Below are 26,148 nucleotides of genomic sequence, written 5' to 3'. Positions count from 1 at the left end.
GGCGGCGGCGGCACTGGCGACTCTGGCACTGCAGCGGGAAAGGAGCTATCGTGAGCGCCTGCCCTTCTCGAGCGCGCTGCTCCCTTGCCTCGCTTCCTCCGCCGCCGCTGTGGGCTGCGGCGCTCGGCCGGGGCGCCCGAGTGCTGGTAAGTAACGTCCCTGCTTGGCTTATGAGGCTGACGGAATGAATGGAGGGCTGGCTGGCTGCTGTGGAAGCGGGAGAAATGGAGATGCGGAGAGAGACGCCCCCTCCCTCCCTCCTTGTCCTTTCCCCGGCGGGGTCCCCGTCTCCTCTCGCCAGTGCCTCGAGCCGGTAGAAGCGAGGCTGGAGCCCTGCGCTGTGCGCATTTCGCAGGCACAATGAATGGACAGGCGGTCATCGGAATGGGGACTGCTTTGGTGCGAGGGAGGCCGGGAAGGGAGCGGGCGAGAGAGACGGCCCACCGGGCTAGTGCTTGTTCCTACGGGCAGTAGAAGCTCCTTTCCGCCCCCCGACTCTCTGCTACCCGAGGGGCCATCGCTCTGTTGTGAACATCAGCTTGGAGGGAGGGGGTGTCTCTCTGTCTGTCTGTCTCTCCGCTTGAGTGTAATCTTCTGCGCTCAGACCCGATGTTACATTCTCGCCGTCCAGGGATTAGGAAGCTGGATAAAGCTTTGGGATAACCTCTGGCTGCTGTGCCTCTGGCGCGATGCGGCCGGTGTGTGTGCAGCTGCGAGGAAAACAGTCGCACAATGGCAAGGAGGTAGAAAGGAAGATAATCGTTTGTTCTCCCAGAAAGGGTATAATGGCACAGATGGATCAGAGGGATTTTGGTACAGCCCCCCCCCCAACACACACACACACACACACACACACACACACAGAGTAATCCTTTCCCCAACCTCTCATTTGCATCTCAAATGCTCTTGAGATCAAAGCCAATAAACTGTCCATAGGAGCTAGCCAGTGTAATGTGGAGTGTGCCTCTTAAACGTGTGGTGGAGTCACTGATGTGCTTGTGTGTTATGGTCCCCTCGTTTTGCGACATTGCCACACCGCTAGCACTGCTGCAAGCTGCTTGCGATGTCCTGTCCCATTGGAGAAGGGGGGAGGGTTGCTTTTGTTTATAGACTGCATCCTTGGTCATATTTCGTGAATAGTGTTTAGATTCAAATACTCATAACTCAGGCAGGAGGTGGATGTAGGTGACATATTGCTAAAGAACCAATGCTTATGTAGTCAATTTCCAGAGATTTCTTCCCGGTCAATGATTGGACACATGTAAATATGGATGTAGTGAGTTTTGATGGTTTGATTGGACAACGCTGGATATCTGGGGTGCTCTGCATAATTCATCCTGCTTTCATGAGGATTTTTTAAAAGCACAAATACAGCCAGCACAAAGACCCCGAAACATGGATGGTTTAGAAAGTTCTCAGTTCTTTGGCTGTAATCCTTGTCAGGGAATAAGCCCCATTTAATTCAGAGGGAATTACTTCAGAGTAAGTGTGTATAGGATCGTGCTGCATGCTATGTAAAAACTTGTAAGCTGTTTGTTGTGACAACTGAATCCCATCAACATGGAAAATTAGTTTCACTTGAGTTTTTTTTCCCTTTTTCTTTTAAATTGCTCTCCAGCTTTCTTGTCAGATCAGTTACATTGTGTCAGTGAATGCATTTTAAATAGCTGTAGATGGATGCCATGGAAAGTAATAGGATTTGAAAATTAACATAACTTCTCTCTTTCTTGCTTGGAAAGAACACTTCTCTGTGGAAATACTCAGTGCTGCTAAGACATGCCAAATTACTTGACAAACTAAAAAACAAGTCAGAATTTAATGTCTGTCTTTAAGTGGGTATGTAGTTTAAGAAGGTAACGTAGTTCTGCTGTAATTTACAATTTGTAAGTCTGCTGCATGCTGTGTTCTGTATTGTGCACCCCCCCACAAGTGCAGCTTGCTTTGTTTAAGGAACGTATTAGTTGCAGATGATGCAATGCATATGTATAGTGTGTTTAGTAAATATGAATATATAAGAAGAAGCTTCAGGGGAAATATGTTGCAGCATTGTTATTGAAAATTAAAATGTACCAGCCTGTTCAGTGTATTGGGTTTCAGAAGTATGTGTACTGTTCAGCGTGTTCAGCGTGGTCCAGTCTTGCAAATTTTTACAGTACATAAGTAGATGCTTTGTGTATTTGTATCCTATAAATCTATCTTTGTAGAGTAGTGTAGCAGGCTAATCTTTTAGACCTCATTCCTTCAAACAGATGTAGGAATGGAATCCTAGTGTTTCTTTATCTGGTAGCTTCAGCGTGCTGCTATGATATAGCGTACAAATGAATGAATGCAATGTTGTTTCCATACACAGAGTTCTCTGCTCCCCACCGCCTTCTAATGTAAAGAGGCTCAAGGTAAGGAACAACATGGATGAGTGTGTTTTTGATTGGATACTAGAGGATTGTGTGCTCTTCTCAGATGGGGAAGCCGGAAGTTGAGACTGACTTTCTTCACTCTTGGTGATAAAGTGGAAACCAATCTTTTCTTGTGGTGCACCTGAGTCTGAAAACTTACTGGTGCTCCTTTATCAGTATGAATCAATGGGTGAAGAGATGGACTGCAGTGTTGGGGAGAGATATGGTTCATGTGTTCTATTGTTCACAATACCCTCTTTCTGTATTGTGTGTGCCTTTACTAAGAGTCAACAGGGAAGTGTTCCATTTCTCCAGCACATGAGATTGAGTTCTCACATACGCGTCCCTTGTTCAGTGACCGCAACTATGATTCCTTGACTGCATTAATATATAAGAGAGCCATTATAGATCAAACCAAAGGTAAGGCTTTCATATCCTCTTACACTTCATACAACACAATACAGTAGAACCTCTACTTACGACCGCCTCTACTTGGGCCCAATCAAATTCGTGACCACAGCAAACTCGGAAGTACCATATTTGTCCGTGTATAAAACTAGTTTTTTTTCCTAAAAAATAATGTCAGAAATTAGGGGGTGTCTTATACACGGGGCCATCTCCCCCCATTTTCTTAAATCTGAGTCCCCCAAAATAGGTGGCATCTTATACATGGGGGCGTCTTATACACAGAAAAATATGGTAAATACCAGGTTTGCCACAATTTGCGCACACGCAGAAGCGGCTTCTGCCGTTTACGCATGTGCAGAAGTGGCTGTCGCCGTCTGCACATGCGCACAATGGTGCTTCTACCAGTGACCTGTTTCGCCTAAAGGACGGGCCACCGGAACAGATTATGGTGGTAAGTAGAGGTTCCACTGTACTCATCAGTGGCATTAATTCCCATGTTGAACAGCAAGTGTTGGACATATCATGTTCTGCACGTGTGAATTGAGCTTTATTCATAAAATGAACATGTAGCTTCCAACTAATCCATAGTTTAGAGAGGCTACCAGCAGGTACTTAAATAACCAGAGATATGAAAGCTCACAGGCATGAATCTGTCATGGACTTGCTGGATGCAAAGGAATGGTGGGATACACCAGCTGGGGAACTCCCAGGAGAAGAAGGCTCAGAGCCAGGGGATTGGTGGTGGGGCAATGATGTGTGGTCAGAGGAAGAAGGAGCAGACTGGGAGGAGGAGGTGTTGGAAACAGAAGAGGTAACAGGGTTTAGTGAGCAGAAAGAGACTGTGGCAGAGAGCAGTTTAGACTCATGGCTGGAGAGGAGGGTGGCCAAGAGGCAAGAGTTGAGACAGGCTGTTGAAGAATCCAGGGAGTCTCCCCCTCCTGCTGCAACCAGCTCTCTTCCCCCCATGTCTCCTAGAACATGCAGAGAAATGAAGAGAGCAGAGCTCTTTTTGGTTGTGCACAGACATAGTTTGTGACTGTGTGGGAAATACCCTCGAGAGGAGGAGCTTTAGAGAGTGGTGGGAAGATGGGGACCTTTAGTCCTTGCAACTGCCTCATTGGAGCAGTACCTACTGGGAAGAGTTGCTGTGCTCACTAGTCATGCACTATTATGGTTTCTTTGAATAAATAAATAATTAACTGTACTTATACCTTGCTTTTTTATTGCTGACCTATGCTTGACTCTGACAGAATCCATTATTTCCTTTTGTAATGAACCTAGATGTGCTAGGCGGAAATAGCACTAAAATTAGTTCTGTGGCTTAGGATGCAATCCTGTATGCGTAGTTTCCTGGGAGAAACATGACTTGCTTTCGACTATACAGCAGGGGTGGGGAACTTCAGGTCCGGGGGCTAATGCAGCTTTCTAAGTCTTCCTGTGTGGCTCTCAGGACTCTCCCTAGATCACACCATCTCAGGCCACACCCCTTGCTGACCTCCGTAAGTGCTTTTGCTGGGCTGAGATCAATCCATGAACTGTGATAATGCCATTTGCTTGCTTGGATGGAGATATGTAGGTATGAGTGTGTGTGTGTGTGTGTGTGTGTGTACCAATCTTTTGCCTGGGTGGAATGTACCCTAATGTACAAATGAAAGAGTCACATCCAGGGCTCTGTCTTATCTTCCCCTTCTACCTCCCACTGTCATGTGACCCCTGGAAGGTTTCCCACAAGGGAACACGGCCCTCAGATTGAAAATACAGCTGATATAGCTGATATACAGTATATTTCAAGCATAAAACAGTCACTCACATTAAGCCTTGCTTTTTGCTTAGCATGTAATGCAGGAAGAGACTTGCTTAGGTTAAACAGGGTGGGGGGAACAGAACCCTTGCATACCTGGCAGCAGACTGTGGTACTCAGTTCTGGAACCTTCTTTGTTCTAGTATTAAAACAAAAATTGACTTGCTCTTACACTCAATGATATATTAAAGGGATGCTTGGAGATTACAGAGCTTTTGGGTCACAGTAAAACCACAGCTGTTAACTTGTCTGAGGATTACACTGGGGATAAATTCACGCAAACTTGCAAGAGTCTGGAGTTTTTATGTTAAAAGTAACCATGTCATTAAAAACAATATGTGACCATTGTGGCATCGAACCCAGCTGAAAAACAGGTACTTATATAACAGGAGACTGGCACTTCGGTGTTTTGCCAGGGGATCACTTGCCGCTTTAACGTTTGCGTGTACATACTACTGCTTCCTAGTCTCTGATTAGATCTCTTCTTCCCGTGTTTTTGAAACTGGCAGAAACGTTTTCAATAACACTTCAGCACTAAGATAAATGATTCAAGGAGGTTGAATGACACTTGCTGTCATCTTTACTGTTAAGAACCCCAGCATGGGCGAAGCTGAAATGATCCTCAGGGAAATCCCTTCTGCACACTGCTCCTTGATTATAACCATGTAAAACTTGCACTGTGCTAATGTGGGCTGCTCTATTGCAGCAAATGGGGCACTGCCCCACCAACTCCCAGATTAATAATAATTTTTCAATTGATGTTAATGAATGGAGACAATCCGTATACTGCTTTACACATGCAGTTCAGTTTTCTGTATTAAAATGAGACACACAAATCCGCACGTGCCTTTGAGCATTCAGAGAAGACTTGACCCTGACAATAGGCCAACATTTTTTCATGAGAAAGTAGCCCTGTGGCTGAGTGTCACAGTTACCCCAGTTTGTCCATTAGGGCACATGGGATAATGACCCACCACCAACCTCATTCTGCCCTCAGCCAGCCTCCAGCTGCCTAACCTCTTACTGAGAACCAACCCAGGAGTTGGCAATGCCTGTAAGCTTCCTCTTCTTTCTTAGCTTCAGGGTTGTCCTTGTAGAACTCTGCAGGGAGGAAGACGGGGACAAAACTTGAATTAATTCGCTCTGGCTCCGCCTACCACTAGTTTCCCAGCCTTCTGCCTTACTAGTCCCAATGGGCCCCAGCCACTGTTGTACTGTGCAAAACAGACGGGAGAATTGCCAGGCCTGCTCAATCAAGGCATTTGGATGTGTCTGCATTTATCACTCATTTTGAGCATATCCTTCCTCTACTTCGCTCCATTTTAGCTGTTTGTTACACAAGCGAAGGATTTATCTTTTGCTATGGCAATATTCATATGAGCATAGGTAAACAATATTGGGTACTTCTGCAAAGCTTGTTAAGGAACAAGTGACTCACTGCTCTCTCCTCAAAGAGGATCTTTCTCATTTGGAGGAATGGTTAACTTTGATTTAAACCTTTTTTTGTGTACATTGGTTTCTGTTCTCCCTTGGACAGAGTGTTGCTCTGTTAACAGTCTCAACATATGTAGGGCATGCTATTTTAAAATGTGGGTGAAATCCAGTGTTGTGCAGGTGGGTGTGCACTTCGAGACTTCACTTTCCTCTCCTCCCCCATTTGCCTTCAAGATCTGTTCTGGAGGTGCCCTCCAGTTTTCTGGAGAAGATTTGGAGGGCTGCAGAGTGAAGAAGAGCAAGGAAAGCCTTGGATACAGGCTGCACATTTTTACTTGTGCTATTTTTGTTCATCAGCATTTTATGTGCAATGCATAGTGCAGTTGGTGGGGGGAGAGAATATAAGGGATTTCTTTTGCACACAGATACTTCATGTGCAGGCTTGAAGAAGTCTCTCTGTAATCCAGCTGTGGCTATAGAAACTTAGAAAGTCGGGAGAACAGGAGACATGTTAAGCTGAAAGGTATAGCTTCGTGTTAGGACTTTGTAGTTTCTGACAGTGATCTTATGATCCTATGTTTGTTTATTCAAAAGAAAACTTCACCAAGTACAGTGGCATTTAATTTTTGTGTAGGACTGTAGCCTTGGTTTCTATAACAATATATTGCATTTATTGTAGATCTTCTTTATTTTGACATTTATTTTATTGTTATAGGTTATATGTTCATATGCAACCAAATTTATAAGTCAAAGCAAGTATATTTATATTTTTTGAATTTAAAAAACAAATGATAAAACCCCAAACGTCTTGTTTTTATCCCTCTTCTCAGGTTTTCCCTCATTTCTTACCAAATGAGCACACACACATATATTACGTTACCTACTTGTAAAATTGTACAAGTGGTGAGTTTTGGATTTCAGTTCCCTGAACAATAAGATATGACTGGCAATGCATTTTGTTTTATAATAAAGTAATAAATTGCCCCTTTCCAATGCCTTTTGAGATGTTCTGGGTTAATCATATTTAAATGGGTTCCTGAAAACTATTTGTGTGATCTTCGTTTACTTGGGAATAGGTTGCACTGATTCATGCCCACCCCCACAGTTTATATACAAGGACATGTACAAAGGATTATAGTGTTGGGGGTATTATGTATTTATAGGAAAAATGTTTTGGGGATATTATGAATTTTTAGGGGGAGAAATGTATTGCCCCTACTGTAATAAAAATGGCAAGGATCAACCACCTCTAAATCAGTTGCCTGTCCATGTCAAGGTCACATATCCACCAGCTTCTTGTTTGCAGATCCATTTGTGGGGTCTGGAATCTGGGAGTGGTTGTGACAGCTTTCCCAGAGCACAGAGTGCATTTGAACGAGCCCTCTTTGAGAACTGAGAGATGAACATGGATGCCATGGGGAATGGGGAGGCTATTTCTTCCCCTCCAACGTTTCATACTCCATGTGTTTTTCTTCTGCTGCCCATATAAATCAAGAGTACCTAATTGTTTGCCAACTCACATATTTTGACTGCTCTTGATAATCGAGCAAAATCTGTGGTTGCTCCTGACTCTTGCCCCTTCCCCTACTTGTTTGAAGGGCAGGATCTTGCCTCTGACATTGGTTCTGCTGCTTCCGAGTGCCTCCAAAGTTCTGCACGACTGAAGATACAAGAGTTCGCTGCTCACCTGCGCAGAAGAGTAGAACCACATTCCTGTGCTCTCATTAAGTTTCAGAAGCACACAGAAGCTCAACACAAGGCGATCAAGGTAGATCAAGGCGAAGGCTGGTAACTTAAGTTAGGGGCCTGCAGAAGTGGTAGGACTGCTTGCTGCCTCTAAAACCAAGTGAGAGTTATGAACTGCTGACTGCTTCTCTCTTTGGACTAGAGCAGGAGTCTACAGAATAAAGTATGTGCTTGCCACTGACAAGTGCATTTGGACATTTGCTGCTTCTTGGCTTTATTATTATTATTAAGGGGTGACTGTTTGACCTGGGTTCTTGAAGGTTTTTTTTTTTAATATGTTAAAGATCTGGCCTTTACCTTGCTGAGAATCTTTCCCTTTCCCCAACCACTTTGGCCTCCCCTGTTGAAATTTGAAAGGGACCCAATCTGTTGGTCAGAGTCTAATTGAGCCAAGTTGTTTTTTTTTTAAAGGATGTTGGCTTAAACAAAATGATTCTTTGGGGTTCAGGGCGCCATGACGAGGCATGGTACTGCTTTAAATATATAGTGCAGATGAGGCCTATTTGCTTGTTGTATGGTAATGAAAATAATGGTTTGCGTGATAGTTTGCGTATTTTTCCACAGAAACATCCCTTCAGGGACACTGCTCTTCTTAGAGTTTCTCTACTCAAGATAGCACTCAAGCGCACATAAATCATATTGAGCTACTCCTAAACTTGAGCTGCAGGATTGAAAGTTATGGTTTCCATAGCAACTGTTACTGAAGCCTCTTCGGATGTATGCAACATTTCCCCCTTTTAAAAGGCTTACCCTTTCATGCTTTATCACGTCAACTCCTCCTTCCTGCCCACACCCTGCTTTCATTCCTCCTACTCTCCTCTCAGCTCTTCTTTCCTTTCTCATTTTCCTGCTTTCTCCTGTTCATCCTACGAACAGCTTCATGACGCCTTTTGTGCTTCCACCTACTCTTGGAACAGCTGCAAGATGCACGGACCAGAAAATCGCTACTTAGACATCAAGTGTCTGTTGCCCCTCTGTGCTCTTTGTTATAACTGTGTGGGTTTCTCCACCCCCAAACAACAACAGTTCCGACAAACAATGTGTGATAGCACTCCACAGTACAGATAGGAGCTTAGTCACTTTTAGATTTGGGGGGGGGGGTAGTCGGTCTTTTGGAGCTTGTGGGTAAATATGGGCATATGGAATTGTGATAGAGTGCTATGGGCACCATCCCTTCCTGGCTGCTTCCCCTGCCCCCATGTCACCCCAGAGAGACAGACATGCATATTCTTGATTTTTTATGGGGTTCAGGTTAAATCCAGAGCCGGTAAAATCTTCAAAACAGATTTTCTTGAATTTTTATGGTCTCCAGAAAACTTCTGTCAAATCATAACTTCTGATAGTAAAAAATCATAAAAGTGGTGCTTGCCAGCATCACAAAACACATTGAACCAAGACACAAAAGCTCATGATTTTTTTTACATAGGATGCCAACAAAACTACCAACAGATTGCAGAACGCATCACTGAATGCACATAGAGTTGAAAGAGAATGTGGAAGATAGTGGAAAGAACATTTCTGACTCTTGCCTTTATGGTTTTCAGGCAAAGGTAATAATAAAAAATAATACAGTTCTGTGTCTTTATTCCCCACCCCCTAAGATCTATATTTATGTAAGAGGGATGTGCCGTTGAGTTGTTGTGTCTTTGAAATAATTTCCGACTGTTCCAATAAAATAACTTTGGAAAAAGTAAATTTGTTGTTCATGTGTTTAATTCCACACCAACTGTACATTATTGAAGTACTCCCCAAATCAAATATTTGCATTCAATTATCTCAGGATAACTGTTTCTGTACACAGAACTCTAATGCATGAAAACTGTTGCTCTGCTCTCTGGATTGTGATGTAAACAACAAACTATAAACTTCAATCTATGTAATATGGTCATCCATCTATTGAAAACACTGCTAAACTGGAATGGATATTCCTAGATGCCTGTAGTATTTGAAGTTATAATTTAGAGTCACAATTAAAACTAGATATTCTATAAAGCTTTGTTTTATATGGGTGTGTGGTACGGGCAGTCTACATAGACTCGATAATGACTTGCTGTTGTTGCTTCAGTTATTATTATTTATTATCTGGGAAGCAGCTGCCATTTCATTAGCTATATATCACTCCACTAGAAACCCAAGGTTAGTGCAATTAGCAGTGATTCCATAAAGCCTGAAGGTTGCTTGGGAATTCCAGGCAGAATTCCTTAAGTGTAAGCTCCGATACAGGAGCATTACATTACTGAACAGGGCACCTTGGGAGATTTTGTTTTCTCTTGTAGTTAGTCATGTTTCAGCACAGCCAGTCTTCCTTTGGATGCACAGTAGGCTATGTAACAATTTTCATTTTAATGAGTTTCTCTTAAGGTATGGAGGAAAACCCTGTATGAACCTCCCTAATAAAGAAAGGTGGATACATAGGGTGTTGTATACATAGGACGTGGGTATTTGTGGTACTTCTTAAGACTCTAGTGTATACATTATAGAAAGGAGAAAGAATCTGAAGAATGTTCTATACATAAAACTCATCTAGAGGGTCAACAAAAGTAGAGCAATGGCTAGTTTTTGCTTTGTTTAATTTTATGTAAACCACTGAGAAGCATTTCTGAAGGGTGGTATACCTATTTTAAGGATTAGTTTATAGTAGTGTTCCTAATCAGATGTGAGACATTAAAGCAAATTTGCATCTTTGTTCTTGGCCCAAAAGATGCGCATGCAAAAACTGGTCTTGAAAAGGTCAGGGAAAACCTCTGTGGCCATGATTATGCCTCCCATTTGAAATCAAATTTAAACCAAAACCATTTAAATTTGGCTGGATTGCATACTTGGTGGTTGCAAGATGTGCTGGCAATGTCTTTCCTTGGTGGACAGAGGGTTCTGGCTAGCTGAATTTTCCCACGCTACCCAACACTTAGGGACACTCTTTTGGTTGGCATGTGTTGTCAGCGAAACAGGTTCTTCATGGGTGGCTTTTACTCATAACTGATTAGTCAGGGGATTATTACATAAGTGGGTTGGTGCAGAAGATGTCAATAGAAAGAACATGGCTCATAAGAAGAGCAGGAAAAGCTCAGGGTGAACTGAATAAAGTGATGGGGTTGACCTTTGTGCCATATTCCCATACCTGAATATGAATCATCCATTAATCATATTTAAGAAATGGACTTAATTATCTTGGGGTGCAGCTCACTTTTGTATCCCCCTGCACAGCTTAGCTTTCCCAACCCTCTCCAGAACACCTCTACACAAGGCCGCCATTGTGGAACAAGCCCATCATGCCAAGGCTTCAGTACCTTTCCTGGTAACATCCAACAGCTTGTTATTCCCCAGTAATCTTCTGTGTGACAGCACCACTTTTTTCCTAGGAGTAACCTGCACGTTGGGATGTTCAAGCCCTTCCAGAACACCCAGTAGCTTATTCTTGGAGTGTTCAGGCTAGTTGTGGTGCTGAATGTCAGTGACAGCCTGATTGTGTCATCCTGTTGCTCAGAGATGGCCTCTCTAGGACATGCCCATGTCCTGTTCTGTGGAATCACCAGTTATGTGTCTAACTGCTTAATAAAACAAATACGGTACTTTGACATTTATTCATTTTCATTCTCTTCTGGGATGAAAATCAGACTTCAGAAAATAGAATGCCATCCAGGTTCACTGGTGCAATCCACCAGTGATTCCAAAGTGCATGTAGCTAACATGGAGCTTTCAGATATTGTGGGACTCTAGCTCCCATCATCCCAGCCAGCTTGACCATTGACCAGGGATGATGGAAATGGTAATCCAGCAACACTTGGAGGGCACCATTTTGGCTTCCTTCACTCTGACGTTTGTCTTCCATTGGCATTTCACTGAACAAGCAAGAGACTGTTCATTGTTTTCTTCAGTGCATCCTACCCTATTATTGAAAAAAAAGTCTTTTGCAACACTGGTGTTTTAATGCAAGAATGATCTCATAAAACTTTGAAGAACTTCCATCAGTTGTGCAGAGATTTACCTGCAGAGATCCTCTGAAATCTAAGGATTAAAACTTGGCATATGTATGTGCTTATTGTGCCAGGAAATATCCCCCCTGTATTACCCCGTGTATTAAATGTTGCCATTACATCATTTAGCAGGCCTGTAGCCGCATGTTTTATGATATGGCACCATGAGGGTAGATAGGGAGAAGCCTGAGGCACTATTTAACAACAGTACAAGCCTAAGATTGAAACTTTAATTTACTAAACAGTAATATAATAATGCTTATTTCAATATTGTCAAAAGTAATGTCCTTGCCCATTGACTTGTTTTCAGGTTGTAAAAATCCATGCCCACCTGTGCAGGAGAATAACACTGCTGTGGCCAAATGGAGCCAAATTGCTTTTACTGGCAAGGGAAGTATAGAAACTCTGGCAATGGACAGAAATAGACAACATCTTTTTCAATTATTGGCTAAAAGACAGAAGAAAGTCTTTATGAGTAACTGTGTAGCACCCTGCCTGCTTTTAATATTCTTGGGCACTTTAGCCAATTGAACTGCTCTTTGGCTGTACTCTGGTCAGTTAGGGAGAATATGATGTTTCTAGTCAATCAAGGTTTGGACAACAATGGGGAAATGTCCGCAATGTGCTTGTGGCTCTACGGTTTTTTAAGCTGCAGGTCAGGACAGCATTTTGATGTAACAAATGCATTTTGTGTGTGTACAAACTGGTGTTTTTTATGGCAAGCGTACACAGTGTGGACAACATAGACCAGCCAGTTGTGGGTAGACTGCTGGGTTGTGGGGTATACTTTCCATCTTTCTTCCTTCTCACATTAATTTCTTCTGGGTATATTTGCTCCCCTGCTTCTGTTTAAAATGCTGTTCTTTGGAATGTTGTTGCTCACTCTGTCCACACCTTATTCGTTTTAGTGTCTCCTGCTAAGCTTTTGGGTTAACAAACTGGTAACTGAGTGTTCTCTCTGGTTGTTCTTATCTTTTTCCTGTTTTGCTGTGAGACAGAAAAAAACTGAGTGCAGCAAATCTCTGATGCTTGAGGATTTGGCTGCAGTAAAGAGGCAGAAAATTTAAAGGGATACTGTACTCTGACACAAGAGTGTAGATGTGGGCCATAAAGAAAATGCATAATCTGGAAGGCATAGCTAACTTATTACTTGCATGCTATTAACACAAGAGCCTGGTGGAAGAGATGTGAAGCAGGCTCCTGTGCTCTCTGCCTTCTTCCCTTGTTGACATGAATCGTGATTGTTTCTTTTGTGTTAACCATAGGTAAAAATGTCTTAATGAATAATAAAATTGTGATCCAGCTTTTAACCAGCATTCAAAGCTGCTTTGAAACACTGGCTAAAGCTAATGCTGATTAACATGCAATGCATATCCTGTACTAAAAGGTAAAGATAAAGGGACCCCTGACCATTAGGTCCAGTCGCAGACGACTCTGGGATTGCGGCGGGGTCATGTGGCCAGCATGACTAAGCCGCTTCTGGTGAACCAGAGCAGCTCACGGAAACACTGTTTACCTTTCCACCGGAACGGTACCTATTTATCTACCTGCACTTTGACGTGCTTTTGAACTGCTAGGTTGCAGGAGCAAGGGACCAAACAATGGGAGCTCACCCTGTTGTGGGGATTCGAACCGCCAACCTTCTGATCGGCAAGCCCTAGGCTCTGTGGTTTAGACTACAGCGCCATCCTATACTAAACAATGGTTAATTTAGCATGACATCTACAGTGAGACAATGTACCTATTTTGATGAATCTGGTGTGTTGGATTATAACTCAAGGTGGCCATATGATGGCCCTTAATTTTGAACTTTAAAAGGAGTTTATCAAGGGGTCTAAGAAGATGATTTTTTCCCCATGATGGGCAACTTCTTGAACTGGTTGTCCCTGGGCCTCCCTCTCTTGGGCAAACACAGTTTGCACAGGGCAGTGCTTAGGTCTGGACCTCTGTTGTGCAACATTCTTAATCTGAAACAGTTACCCTCAAGTGCAGAATATCAAGTTTAGTCTTGAAAACACTTAACATGCAGACATATATCCTGTTTTGGTGACTTGCACGATTTCACTTAATGTTGCATCACTACAGCTGGGAAAAAGAGCAGAGTATGCCAACTCTGTCCCTCTTCTCAAAAAACCCCATTCTGTCTTTCTGACTTTGTATTTGCTGGTGTACCACATAGAGATTTAAAAAATAATAACTAATTTATAAATGCTTTTCAATTAATAAGTAAAATATTTTCTTTTGCAATCCTTCATGGTCCTGTGGAGTATTAGTTACATTGAAAGATGACGTGTGAAGACTACCCAGTGAGCTTCATCATATCTGAGCAAAAATTTGATAGGAGGAATGTTTGAACCTGTAGCATTCTTTCAAACAATCCAGCAGTTTTCGGCCATGGTTTTTTCAAACATTTATCTGTAATCCTCAGGGCTAGAGACTTTATTGACTCTCAAAATCTGACAATTTTTTTTTTAAAAATAATTTTTATCATTGTAAAGTTTTTCTTAAAATGTGACAAAATTGTTGCGCAAAAGTATTCCAGGGCCACACATCTTCCTAGGCTAGTTCAGCCTTAACATGTTATCTTCTATTTGTGTCTCATCATTCTTCACGTACAAGTCACTTTAATTTCTTTATATACTGATTTTCAATCACCTACTTTTCAAGTCAAGCTTCTAGTTTTTTTGTTTTTAGATCACTATCAGAATTAAAGATTCTCTGGGTCAGTGCTTTAGTTAGATTCTTAAAGCTCAAATCTACACAGACAGACATGCCCATGATCCATGCTAACAATTATAGAACACTTCCACTGAAATTGTCCTTTCAGGATTGATTTTTAAATGGTTTTTAGTGAAATGGTTCCATTTTAATGGTACATTGTTAGACGACAATGGAACTATGTAGGCAGGGTCTGATTACTAATGTTGCTCATGTGAGACAAAGACTGTAGTTCACTCCTGGATAATAGCATTTCTACTCGCATGAAAAGTACCGTATTTTTTGCTCTATAAGACTCACTTTTTCCGTCCCAAAAAGTAAGGGGAAATGTGTGTGCGTCTTATGGAGCGAATACAGGCTGTGCAGCTATCCCAGAAGCCAGAACAGCAAGAGGGATTGCTGCTTTCACTGTGCAGCGATCCCTCTTGCTGTTCTGGCTTCTGAGATTCAGAATATTATTTTTTCTTGTTTTCCTCCTCCAAAAACTAGGTGCGTCTTATGGTCTGGTGCGTCTTATAGAGCGAAAAATACAGCAAATGTAGGCATGGTGTCCTATAAGGAAAAAAAATCCCAAATCCATACCAGGCCAGTCAAAATGTCTTCAAATAGTGTGTGAGCTTTCAAGATCTCTAGAAGCTTCATTAAATCATCAGATTTAATGATAAACAAAACTGGGGCTGTGCGGGGAGGGAGGTGAAAGTTAGTTTATGGCAAAGTTATGAATTTTAATCTCTCTAAGAACTCTTAAGATGAAATGAAGAAGTAGGAGTCATTTGAAAAAGAAAAAGCTGTTAAAGTGTTATGCAAGTTTCAGATTGCCTTTTGGGATGGAGACACATGAAGAGAGGTATAGAAAGTTTAATAATAATAATGCAGTGACTGTTTCCCCATCTCTAGAAAAATAAAATGTTTGTTACCCAGGTCTGTTTCCATTGTTAGAAAAACACAAGACCCTTCAAAGGTATAAGAGAGGAAAAAAGAGAAACTACACAGTTCTTTTATTAACAGAAGTATAGGATCATATTAGGTGTTTAGTTTTAAAAATCAACAGAAACCAGATTGGGTCATTTATTATCTGAGGGAAACATTCCAATTGCAACTATCCAATTCAGAGTATGGTATCTATCTATCTATCTATCTATCTATCTATCTATCTATCTATCATCTACCTAACTATCTATCTCTATATCTTTTTATCTAGCACACCTAAAATTAATCAGAAAAAGAGATGATTTTATAAAGTATTTGCATTATTATGAAGATGGGTAAATTGCTAGCTGTTCCTAAAATTGTGTGATCTGTCTTTTTGCCCTCAGGAGTCACAGCAATAATGAGTAGCAGACTTCTGGGCTGGGGAGGAAGGAAATCCTACAGTAGATATTTCATCCGAGTTCCATGGTTACTGGGAGAATGTGATATTTAACACTTTCTTGGCAGAAACAAATATATATACCTGATCTGGCTGTCATGTGAGTCAGCAGAATAGTTCAGCCCTTGCTATGTTACTTAATACCAAACTTCACAAACATTTGAAAGCGATGTTTTATTAGATTTTTTTAAAAAAAGATTGGCCAAATTAAGGAGTCCATGACGTTCTAGAAGACTGCTGTAAGACCAATAGGTGGGAACTTTCTTAATACAGGTGATTTGGATGGGACTTAATTTCTGCCAGAACTGATTCCAGCGTCAAGGTTCAGTCTGGGAACACATGAAGTAATAAAAAGGGAGGGTTTTGTTGAGCAAGTGCAGCTGGATTCAGAAGTCAGTGGAGGGATGTGGAATGGAAAGTTGATAGGGTGAACCAAACAGACATTCACAAAAGTGATATGCAGATTAGGAAGTTATTTCACTTTTGTGAATGTCACTATCTGTTTCAGTGTGATATAATCTGAAAATGAGTAGCGATCTATTTGGTCTTTAAATAGGATGAACTCCTTTAGGATTAATGAGCTGGAATATGTATGAAAGAATATGTTCTTTCAAACTGCTAACAAACAATCAATAACTAATTATCAGAAAATAGGTTTAATTAAATGTAGATTAAGCATAAAATGATTTCCCCAAGAGCCATCTTTAGATCTTTTATTCTTTGATGAAACCTTGTCTGTTGATATAAGATGAATGTAACTTTAAAGGCTCTTATTTACTTTAAATCTAAGAATGATGTTTTTTCGGAGAGATGTCTCTGGAGACAATTATCACATCTCACAGAGAAAGCTTTTAGTTTTGAATACAACTGTGCTCATCTGACTAATGAGTAAATAAATAAATAAATAAATAAATAAATAAGTGATCATCCTGGACACTTGACTACTCTAGAGAATTAACTTTCATCATCAATATATGGTTGCTCAATTCAAATTATGGATCTCTCTCTCTCTTTTTAATGTTGATTGCATTAGCAACTCTAACAAACACCCTACATATTATTGCAATCTTTAATGTTGTATCCAAACTGCTTTTCTGTCTTTTTCAGCCTCTTGTACCATTTCTTTTTGTGAGAAACATCCATAATTCCCATGTACAGATGGGAAACAGACACACACACAGAGACTTGCTCATGGTAATCTTATAACTGGAGCAGTGATTTGACCTCTGTTATCCCAGGTCCCAATAGATTTTTCATGGGACCACATTGGATGTCAAATGTTATCATTTCTAGAAAATCCTATTTTTTTTATTGAACTTATTTTGTCTCGCAAGGTTATACAAAGCAAAAGTCCTTAAAGGGGAGGGAAAAATAATTTCAAATTGATACAAAAGGTTGGAATGTTAATACAGTAGGGCTAGACTGGCACATTCCGCCAGTGCAAGGATTTCTGCTTGTGCAATGGGTTTTCTCTCTCTCTCTCTCTCTGAATCTGTTCTAGAGGGTTGGGGGAACTCAGAAGAGATTTAGGGGGCACGCAGGTGGAGCGTAGAACTTTCTGTTGTGCAAGTAAAGGCCTTTGTGCTGATGAGACGTTCACTTAGCAATACGTTGGATACAAACCTCAGCTGTTAATAAAGCTCACTTGTTCCTGGGATTGGTGAAGATTGTCTCCTTGGAGATGGAGCCCCTGATACTAATTGTGGTTGCTTACTGTGGGCAGGCCAGGAGGTCCTAACATATGTTTTCCCTTAGTCAATTTCTCTGTGCTTGTAGCCAGTAGCAAGGGTGTAACTTTTATTTAAGTACACAGAACGACTCTGGATTTTTTTTAATGGCAAAGTCCACCTTAGAAAAGTGAGCAACTTGTCTAGAATATCCTTTTCGGAAAGGAAGTCCTATATGGCAGAAAAATACAACCGTTGACTTGTGTTTCAGATGGGCTTCTTGGAAGTCATGTGTGCATTAATATAAATACATAGAATCTGAATTACAAGAAAACTGCTGTATTTTGGTTTCCATCTATATATTAAATTATAATAGAGGCTGTCTGGTTTACAAAGCAGACACTGTTAAAACCACAGAACTGTGAGTCTAAAGGGCTGGGGTAGAGTAATGCTGCCACTTACCTACCACACCTACTAAATGGTTTCATTCAGTCTTCCAAGCATTACCAAGGAATTGTGGATCTGAATGTGTTTTAGCAACTTCCTTTGTTGTTTTTGCCTGAGAAATTTGACAGCTAGACTTGCCTCTGACAACTGGGAGGATTCTTCCTAGCTTGAGCGAATAAGTGAATGACTGAATTCAGTATTGTTTATTTCTCACATAATGGACATTGACCACAATAAACGTCTAGTACTGGCTAGAGAAGTGTGGGAGAGTTTTGTGCATTGACCATTTCTGGTTCCTGGGACATGGTCTTCTGGAGCAAAGAGGCAGGTTTAAGGAACAGGATCTTTTAACACAGATGTAAAGCAGAACACACCTTTCCCCACATTTGAACAATTTCTGGCAAATACGGAACTTTGCTTTAATATAACAGGCTTTTTTTTTTGTCGGTGCAATTAGTCAAAGCACAAATCCTGGTTCACTAGCCAGAGGATAAACCAAGAGGCAACTGCACAACTTCCTTTTGCACTTATTGGAGATAATTATTAATCTACCAGATAAGCCACATATGATGACTGTTGTTGTTGTTAGTTACTTGTTACCTGAAGAAACTCCAAGTGACTTGCAACACTGTTATAAACCAAGTATATTATGCATAACATAAAATGCAACACCTGCTTCCCCATAACAGCTTGTAAACCAATTTGAGACTTTCCCCCTTAAAAATATAAAACGGTATATAAACAAAATCAATAAAACAACAGCAGCCAAAGGAAGCTTTGGCACCACAAACAATGTCATCTTGGTTTATCAGAAGCCGGGGGGGGGGGGGGAGAGAAAAATCTTTACTTGGCGTCAAAAAGATGTCTAGGAAGGCATCTCGCTGGGGAGTGCATTCCATAGATGGAGACCCACAAATGGAGGGGCTCTCCCTCCCTCCAAATCTGCCTTGGAAAAGGGCCTCAAATGAAGATTTAAGGGTTTGGGAGGGGTATTGCAGAACACAATACAGTGGTACCTCAGGTTAAGTACTTAATTCGTTCTGGAGGTCTGTACTTAACCTAAAACTGTTCTTAACCTGAAGCACCACTTCAGCTAATGGGGCCTCCCGCTGCTGCTGCGCCGCCGGAGCACGATTTATGTTCTCATCCTGAAGCAAAGTTCTTAACGTGAGGTAATATTTATGGGTTAGCAGAGTCTGTAACCTGAAGCGTATGTAACCCGAGGTACCACTGTACAGGGGTTGATGATAGGGTAATTTCCCCCCTACTTTATAGCGTGAAAGCTGAAAGAAACATGCATCAAAGCCTAAGTATTTGTAAATATTGCATTTTTATGTTGACTCAGATAATCATGGAAGCCTAGGTATAATGACAAGCGAGCAGAAGAGAAATTGCTTCACTTTTCAGAATTTAGCTTGGAACACAGTGTGATTCTGGATAAAAATATTGGCAAAATATGTTCTATTTTAAGGCAAAATATGTTCTATTTTTGTCATGGGTAATGCATGACAAAGTAGGCTAAGGTGGCTTTATTTACCAGGCAGCATCTAGTGAAGATGCTGTGCAAACTTTCCAGCACTCATTAGACAAAAGCCAGTTTTATGTTGGCAAGGATGGATACCTCATAAAATATGCCAGCTACCAGCACATAAATCTGGCTGAAACATTTGAGAGGCTATCTCAAAAGAATAAATTAAAATAAGTACAACTTTGTTGTTTTGTTAGAATGAAATGTGGTAATTTGTCTATGAATGATTGCAGGATCTGGGTCAGTTCATGTGGGAGAGTCAGTCCTTGAGGAGATCAGCTCCTCCTCTTAGTACTCCACCAAGGTTACCTTTATCTGGGAGAAGAGGAGGAGATCTAGAACAAGGTTGAGCTGAAGATGGATCAGTATGTACTGGTAAATGGATATATAACTTCTAGTAGAATAGCAAGACTCCAAACTTAAACAGCAACAACCAAAAGGTTTCCCCACTCCATTTAAATTGGGCTGTATGAATCTCTGATCTCTAGTAACTCAAATGTAGATTTGTTTATGTGGGTCATCCCAATTCTATGGGCTCATGATGTGCAAAGATAAATGGCCCCCCCTTTGAGAGACTACTTTGCATCTGGCTCTGTCTGACAAAGTAGATCTCACAAGCAGCAATGTCTGCTTTCGGGGGGGGGGGGGAATGAATTTGAATTTTAAAATATATGTGCAAAGTAGAGTAATTTGTATTAGAAAATTTTCAGTTTGCATTAGAAAATGTCCTGGTACCCGAGAGAGTGATCAAAATTAGCATGTTTATTTCACTTGCATTTAGTAAGCAAAGCTAAAATCTCTGAAACTGCCATGTTTCCTGAATATTTATTTGTAGTTGGCACCCATTCATTGTTACTAAGATGAAATTGAAAATTTTTTCGTGAAAAAACAAAGCCCTGGAAATTTTTCCATCACCGTTAGCAAATCGGAAGTCTGTCCATATATAATGCAGAACAATGCAGCATACACACTTGAGGGGGAGGGAGAGCTTCGCTATGGTGGAATCCCTTTCTTATGTATGCTCATAAAATATAGGTCTCCTCTGGTCTGTCAGGTTATGTAAATAGAAGCATATACTCTTGTGTGAGAGAGAAATGGAGCTGTGATAGAACTGTAATCGTGTCTGTGTGTGTGAGTGTATGAGAGAGGGGCACTGTCACTGGAAAAGGTAAGGTGGTCTGTGGATCTGGGAATATGGCTGCATCCTATTATTCTATCCCCACACTTAATTTGACACACTAGCTAAACCAAAGGCTATGCAAGATTCCCCACCTTGATACATTCCTCACACTTTCTTGGTGGCAAGCATATGAGTGGAAGATGTTTGCTCAAGCAAGGCTTCACATCTGGCATTGCCTTTTTTTTTTTAAGTGGCTGTATCTAGTGGCTTTTTAATTTTCTTTCCTTTTGTGGTCAGCAGAAGCACTGCCGCAGTAAAGCTGGGGACAACAGAACTGTTTATACCATCAAAGTGTCTGTTGCAAATCGTCTTTCCTTCCCATGGTTATATTAAAGCCATCTTTGAAAATTGTGGGCAGAATAGTTATACGAGACAGCAGATCTGTCTATAAAGAGGTGTCTGGACCTGTTTATATTTCAAGGGCAGACATCTTACCTTCCTTTCTTATCTATCGAAAGATCCTTTTGTTGGTAGAAAGCTCTAGGCTTTCCCTCCCTGCTATCATACATTGCAGGAAAGGAGAAGCAATTATTTGTGAGCTCCCTTAGCTGGTAAATCATTATGGTTAGTAGAAATGCCCATCTACCCAAACCCTTGACAGGATGGTAAAGTATAATTTGGTCTTGATAATCCCAACTGCTGTGAAATTGGATGAACATATAGCTTCCATGAAAGCTGTCTGCCTTTATTTTTTCCAATCTGTGAATTTGCTGTGTTGTCAGCCTACTTGGCTGGGACTCACCAGCTTGTGCAATAAAGTGTTTACAGTGTTTCTGAAAGACTTGCTAGGTAGCCACCTTCTGTGCTTATCCATCATCTTTGGATCTGCTTCTCATGAGATACAGGATTGATTGACTTATCAAACGCTTGTCAGTCTCTTTTCAACTAATATTGGTTCAAGATTCTTCCTTCATTTGTTTATTGCCTTCAAACCTTCTCTTTGTCATCCAAGTTAATTTTTCTCTGGGAGAAGAACTTTGATTTTTATGTGGTGCCATAACATCTGCCCTGCAATTGAACAAAGAGCAGAGACAATTTCGAGTCTGGGTGAATATAGCCACTTAAAAAAAGAAAAGAAAATACAAGCCTTAAAGGTCTACTAATAAAATGATGGCCTACTTTTAGGATATTTGCACTTTAGCCATATTTATTTATTTATTCAATTTCTTTGCAACCCATTTCTAAATGTTTCTTGTACTTTATAAGGTGCTTTTAACATCTGTGTGCCTTACATATCTTGAGCAGGTGACCTTTTCTCTGTCACCACATCACCCTGCTGGGAAAATGGCTATTAATATCACAGGAATTCTCCCAAGAGTAAAGTTGAACACGGTCGTTCTTAGTACTAGAAAGCAACCTGAATATGAGAGATCACCCATAGTCCGTGATTATAACGAGCCATGAAAAGCTTTGGCCTTGTGTGCTTACCCTTCCCCTGTCCTCTTTGGCATGGCTGTGAGGAGGCATTTGGAAGCTTTTGCATCAATTTTAGTTGACCACAGTTTGTCAGGCTTGGATGAAACAACAAGCTGTGGTTATGCTGAACTGGAACTGGAAGCTTCCAAACTGCTTCTTGTAGCTGCATTTGAGAAGGACACTGGAGGAGATAGCATGTGACCCCAAGGTTCGCTGCAGCTTCTCATCAGATTAAATGATGATTTATGATGACTGAAAATCTCAATCTCTCTCTCTCCCTCTCCCCCTTTCCTTGCCCTCCTCCCTCCCCCAGAAACGTTGGCTGAAATTTTGTGCTCTTTTGCAGCTTTCTGTGTGAAATAACAATTGTGATTCTTCCTGGGAAAACCAGATCCTATTATTTAGGGAATAATTCATTGGACGTTGTATTTCTAATGAATATTTTTGTGGGTTTTGTGGGTTTAGTGAAATGTCTTTTCAAACCGTCAGGGAAAATCCAGATATATGCTCAACAACTTTCTGTCCAGATTTTCACTGTTTGAAATATGGCATCCCTAATACGTTCCACATTTCCTCCAAAGAGTTCAGAGTTGTATACATGGTTATGATTTTATCCTTGCAGCAACTGTGTGGGTAGGTTAGTCTAAGAGATGCTAACTGTCTCAAGGCCACCCAGTGAACTTCATGGTTGAGTGGGGACCTGAACTTGGGTCTCCCCATTCCTCTTCTTCTGCTATTGGTACTGCATGGCACAGGTTTATTGTTAGATGGTTCAAATAATATGGGATTTGCTTATGGTGGGGATCTGTTCCTTTCCTCTGAAAAAATGTATACTTTTTGTTTCATTGCAGTAGTTGATATCTTGCTAGTTCTAAATTCTGAAACTGTTTCTAAAATTGCTTCTAATTCTCTTCAAGTGGCAAAGATACCAGAAGTGAATACTATACCTGCAGAAGTGTCCTCTTGAAATGTTTTTCCACTTCCTCCCAGGAATAGCAAAGCCAGTTCACTTAGCTATCCTTGCTACAGGATAACAGTCTCTCCAAGCCAGGTGTGCCTTGAGTTAGCCAAGAAACTTACTCCTGTACTCACCTTTTCACACCAGGTTGGACTGCAAAAATCCTGAGAATTGTTAGATTCAGCAATCTCCTTTCTCTCACAGAGGTGACGTACCTTGAGCGAGGGATTAAAGTGGTGACTCTCCATCAAAATAAATGGCTCAGGATTCTGTTTTAATTTTTTTAAAAAGCTATACAATGTTGCAAATAAAGAGGCAGATAAATTGCATCCGGGTTGTCGTAACTTGGAAGGAATGCCCTCTCCATTGCTCTGCACTATATCCTTGATTTTGACCAGCAGCTTTCAAATCAGATATGTATTCAGATGGTCTCTTTCTTCCCCCACCCCTGGTTTTCAGTGTGATAACCTTGTCACTGTTGGAGCCTGAAAGTCTAGTTCTATAGTTTAGCTTGTCGCCTCAGGAATATTTGACCCTCCTCCCATCATTCTGAAAGGCAGATGAAAATTGAAGGTCATTCTGGGGGGTGTTGTGAAGGGGAGATGGTGTTCAGGCAACCAACGAACCTCCTTCATATTCGCCTTCTGTGTTTCCTAAACAGCAAGGTATGCTGTTTATTGTTTGTGTCTCAGGATGAAATCCTGGTTGCATCAAATTCAGTGTTGCTTTGGCTTCTAACTTTAAATGAATAACTTTCCTTAACACTATATTAAAGGAAATATAGTGTCTGTTGTCATCACAAAATATTTTAAAAAAACCTATTTCTATATCAGTGGTGTGTGGTGAATTTTTTGTAGGAGGACAGTTAGGGCCGAGGTGCCAGCTTGCAAGGGCGATTGTGGGGGTGGGGGAAGGTGATGTTGTGGGTGTGAGTGTTGTGCCTCCTGGCCTAAGCTGGGCAGAAGCTTCCTGGACTTTGGGAAGGAGATGGCAGGCCTCTGACAGGATGCTGGAGCCCCTCTTTCTCCTTCCAAAAGCGGAAGGGTTCTTGGGCCCTGTTGGAGCATCGCACCTCCTTCCCTAAGCCGGGTAGAAGCTTCCTGGGCTTTGGGAAGGAGGCGCCAGGCTTTAATACTTTAATACTCTAAGCTAGCAGGAACATTTAGGGGACTAGCCTAGTTCCCCATGTCTACTGACTGCATGCCACTGTTCTGTGTATCTATAAGCTTTATAATAAAGGTTGTGGCTACATGTTGGGATTTTGAATTAAGTAAACTTTCTTAGTGTTTTCTTACTATGGGCGATCCTATTTTTAGATGAGGCTCAGTCACATACTGTCAAATTCAGGCTATGCAATTAAAGTTTATTTGGAGGTCTTGCACAACATACCCTCTTCCCATTTTTTTGCAATAAGGAAAACAGCAGGAAAATGGACTGGAATATGTAGCTTGATGCAACATCATGTCACCTCCCTCCCCCCCAACACAAATTGAAATAAAAGCTTAGTAAATAGCTGGCATCATCCAACTTTCATGTGAACAAATCAGGTGACATGTCACTGCAGACTGATGTGACTCCAGTGCCACCTCTCACCAGTGAAAAGTTGTCATTCCCCGTAGGGATAGATCAGACAGTGAGCCTGCTCTGTACACCCCTGTCACCAAGGTCGTGGGGACAACTGTCCTGCAAACTCTGCTAACACAGTGTTCTACCTGTCCCACACTTCCAAGGGTGAGCTTCAGGGACTGTAAAGTTTGGGACAATGTCTTAGCATATGCCTAGCCATGAACTTAGGCCACTGTGACTCCTGCAATCTGATTGCTCTGTAGCCTGACTTTCATAGTGTACTGACCTATGCATTAAAGCCTTTGGCAAAAACGAAGTTGGGTGTCCGAGTACTGGCAAGGGGAAGATCACTTTGTCTCCATCTACTGGCCAGGGAAGGAGCGGTTGAAGGGAGCCGGCTGCCCCCTCATTCCTGTTGAAACGCAGTCAGCTCCACCATGAAGATCGTTTGACCGAAAGGTGAGATATAGAAATAATCTAAACAAATACTGTCCTTGTAACTAGCTAAAATTCAGGCAAGTCCTTTAAGCATATACTTGAACTCTACTTCAGTGCAATTTTAAGCAAGTTTTTAAAGCAAAATACTATAAAATGCCAGTTTTTAAAAAAGTGAACAGATGGGGCTTTCAGCTTGACTGGACTCTTCAAAAAGAACTCTCTCTGAAAATTTCTCATTGCCTGAAGACAGCGAACAAGCTGATTGTACAGTCTTATATGGTTATATTACAAACTAAATCCAAGCTCTCACATCCAACTTAGGGGTCTTACAGCTCCAAGGGGTGATCTGTGTAAAGAAGGACAGAAGTGGATTAATGTGAACTTTTCCCTCCCTTATTGGCCTTGCGCAAGTTGTTCTGACAGGATTAGAGTCTAAGAAGTTGGAATTGGTTGTGCTGACAGAAATGTAGGCTGGCAGCAAGGAGGAAGGGATATAAGCACAAGTGATTTATTTTCTAGGGAAAAAAGTCTTGCATCTGTACATGTAATAAAATATTTACTATGGCAGCATTTTAAAACTTTTTTGTGGGATGTATTTATAAACATTTTTAACATCGCTTTAAAATCAACTTTAATATGTTATATTCAATAGCATGATACTACATTAAAGTTTTTGCTATAGGTTTTTTAAAAAAAATAAGGTTGGTTTTGTTCCTCATCTACCTAGCTAAGTAGAACAAAGTCTTTATTACAGCACCTACAGTGTTACAATACAGTACATGTACTGCAGCTCTTGAAAATCCCAAGGTGTGGAAGAAATTGTATAGGTTTATATGTTAATTGAATGTTAGTTTAAAGTTTCCCACAGACAGTATCGAACATCGATTCAGCTGTCACATATAACATCACAAATGACATGTTGTTGGTGTGACTGTGGGGCACTAGGGACATTTCTCCATTTATGGTGGGAGTGTCCACTTGTACAGAACTTTCAGTCTGAGGTGTATCAGGAAAATTCTCCTTTCTTATAAGACTCCACAGGTTTCACTTTTAAATCTATGGGATGATCAGACACAACAAGGGCATTCAAAAGAACTCATCACAC

General features: G+C 41.2%; 1 protein-coding gene and 1 long non-coding RNA gene across 2 annotated transcripts in view; one reads left to right on the top strand and one right to left on the bottom strand.

The window, feature by feature from the left end:
• The first annotated feature begins 1,373 nt into the window (after positions 1-1,373).
• Positions 1,374-26,148, top strand: part of TIAM1 (TIAM Rac1 associated GEF 1) — a 193,557-nt gene continuing 168,782 nt past the window's right edge. Inside the window, exon 1 of the mRNA XM_081003520.1 lies at positions 1,374-1,482. The gene's annotated coding sequence lies outside the window, so the exon portion shown is untranslated. The remainder of the gene's footprint in view (positions 1,483-26,148) is intronic.
• On the bottom strand, positions 4,260-11,113 carry LOC308476138. Its single transcript, XR_013985765.1, has 3 exons — positions 11,070-11,113; positions 8,533-8,699; positions 4,260-5,703 (listed from the first exon to the last, which is right to left on the bottom strand). It is a non-coding gene; the product is annotated as an uncharacterized lncRNA (long non-coding RNA).

The sequence above is a fragment of the Podarcis pityusensis genome (genome assembly GCF_964106645.2).
Source record: "Podarcis pityusensis genome assembly, chromosome: 4".
Classification (NCBI taxonomy): Eukaryota; Metazoa; Chordata; class Lepidosauria; order Squamata; family Lacertidae; genus Podarcis; species Podarcis pityusensis.
This window is presented reverse-complemented; position numbering and strand designations above follow the sequence as displayed.